Source organism: Nannospalax galili, unplaced genomic scaffold (assembly GCF_000622305.1).
Source record: "Nannospalax galili isolate Female #2095 unplaced genomic scaffold, S.galili_v1.0 scaffold218, whole genome shotgun sequence".
NCBI lineage: Eukaryota > Metazoa > Chordata > Mammalia > Rodentia > Spalacidae > Nannospalax > Nannospalax galili.
Window position 1 is genome coordinate 4,143,718 of NW_008343207.1, and position 3,039 is coordinate 4,146,756.

Genomic DNA, 3,039 nt, shown 5'->3' on the forward strand with positions numbered 1-3,039 from the left:
GAACATACCTCAACATAATTAAAGCCATATATAACAAACCCACAGCCAACATCATTCTAAATGGAGAAAAACTGGAAGCATTCCCATTGAAATCAGGACCCAGACAAGGCTGCCCACTATCCCCACTTCTCTTTAACATAGTGCTTGAAACTCTTGCAAGAGCAAAAAGACAAGAGAAAGAAATTAAAGGAGTAATAATTGGAAAAGAAGACAAAGTATCTTTTTTTAAGATGATATGATATTATATCTAAGAGACACCAAAAATTCCACCAGAAAACTCCTGGAAATTATTAACACTTTCAGTAAACTGAAGGTTACAAAATTAGTCTACAAAAGCCTTTCTATATACCAATAACAAGAAATCAGAGTAAGAGCACATGGAAACACTCCCCTTCACAATAGCTGCAAAAAAATAAATAAATAAACTATCTCAAAATAAACCTGACCAAAGACATTAAAGACCTCTATAATGAATATTTTAAGTCTTTAAAGAAAGAGATTGAGGAAGACATCAGAGGATGGAAGGACCTCCCATGCTCATGGATTGGAAGAATTAATATTGTGAAAATGACCATCCTACCAAAAGTCATTTATAGATTCAATGCAATGCCAATCAAAATCCCCATGACATTTTTCACAGAATTGGGAAAAACCATCCTAAGATTCATATGGAAGCACGAAAGACCTCAGTTAGCCAAAGCAACCCTGAGCACTAACAGCAATGCCTGGGGGATTACTATACCAGATTTTAAGCTGTATTACAGAGCTATAGTCATAAAAACAACATGGTACTGGCACAAAAATAAACCCATAGATCAATGGAACAAAATTGAAGACCCAAATATGAATACATACAATTTCAGCCACCTGATATTTGACAAAGGGGCCAAGAACATTCAGTGGTGGAAAGACGGCATGTTCAGCAAATAGTGCCTGCAAAACTGGATCTCCACCTGTAGAAGAATGAAACTAAACCCCTGGCTTTCACCTTGCACAAAAGTCCAAATGGATCAAAGACCTCAATGTAAAGCCTGAAACTCTGAAACTGTTAGAAGAAAACATTGGCAAAAACCTACAAGATCTAGGTGTAGGAAAGGATTTTCTAAACCAGACATCAATTGCTCAGTAAACAAGGTCAAGAATCAACAAGTGGGACCTCATTAAACTCAAAAGCTTCTGTATATCAAAGGAGGCATCCAGGGAAGTGAAGAGAAAACCCACAGAATGGGAGAAAATCTTCACCAGCGACACATCTGACAGAGGTTTAATATCCAGAATACATAAAAATCTCAAAAAACAGAGAATCAAGACAGGAAGTAACCCAATTAAAAAATGGGCTGAGGACCTGAACAGAGAGTTCTCAAAAGAAGAAATAAAGATGGCTAAGAAGCATCTTAAAAGGTGTTCAACATCATTAGTAATTAGGGAAATGCAAATTCACTTTAAGATTTCATTTTACCCCAGTCAGTCTGACTAAGATCAAGAGAACAAATGATACCAAATGTTGGAGAGGCTGTGGGGAAAGGGGAATACTCTTCCACTGCTGGTGGGGCTGCAAAGCAGTGTGGAGAACTCTTAAAAAACTACAAATGAACCTACCATTTTTGCAGGCAGATGGATGGAACTAGAAATTGTTATACTAAGTGAAGTAACAAGGACTCAGAAACAAAATTGACATATGCTCTCCCTCATTTGTGGATCCTAGCACCAAATCCTGATAAGTGAGTATGTGTATCCAAACCTAACTACAGGAACCAGGATAATGGAAAGTAACCAGAGAGGTAAAGGAAAAGAAAGAACCTGAAATAGAAGAACAGTAGGAAACAGGTGTTAATAAGGGAGCTAGGGATAAAAATTGGGTTAGTTTAAGGGGGGGAGCGAGGGAAGGGTATACAAGGAACCTAGGGGATAAAGGGAAAGAATGAACTCAAGAGAGGTAGGACCATAGGAGAAGGGTATTATTAAGGGAGAAATGGGAAAAATGGGGGTACCTTAATTGGGGAAACCATGATGGAAGGGTTAGACAATGCGAGAGATAAATAATGCCTAGCTAGTTCTAAAAACCAGAGGGAACCATCTTAGTCAAACAACCTACTGACAAATTATACATATCAGATCAAGAAATATATGTCTAGGCAAGGTTCTTCTGAGACCAATTGGTCTTTGCCCAAGATTTATCTACATGGCACACAGTAATTAAAAGTACCAGACTGATGGAATTAACATTCTTGGATGTTTAACAGCCATACTTTGAGGCCTATACTAATTTGATCAGAGGGACATAAAGGACAGTTTTTGCTTCTTGCCCTCCTAGGTTGACTAGTTCCAGGTGACTATGATCATCTCTCAAAATGTCCTGTAACTCTGGTGAGTCACCTGTCCTCTTGATCAAGGAAGCCATGGAGACCCCATGAGATGGACTTGAATCAGTGTCCAGTCTACAAAGAGAAGGATCAACACAGAGGAAACATTTCCTCCATGCTTCTAAGAGAAGCCAGCCATGGTCGAGCCGGACCTTTGACTTATCTTCACATAGATGGAACTGGTAACAGAAAGGAGCCAGGGGCTCCTCCAAGCCCATGTCACCCCTGAGGAACAGATCCTCAAACGACCTTAAGAGTAAAAATAAATTGGTTTATCTGGGCCAACTCTATGGCCTTAAACACCCAGAAGGAAAGTATAGCCAAAGATTAAAGGGGCCAATATAATTTCTTAAGAGTCCATATGCATAGCTAAAGGCTACATAACAAGCAACAATGCCAGATAGGCGATACCTTCTTTTGAGTTGTTGGCCAGGATGACCAAAGGGACTCCCAAATAGTAACCCAGCACAGAAATGGGAAAGTGAACAGCAGACCCTCATCTTATCTAAAGGAATATTGACAACTGACTGCTGCTGGAAAAGGAACAGCTGACCCTCCTAAAACAAAGACCTCTAGATAGGCTGACTAGATTCAACAGAAAGGCAAAGAGTGGGGATTGGCTGGGGTGCCGACAACATAGCAGACAGTAGCAGGGATATCAGAATATAAGGGCTCT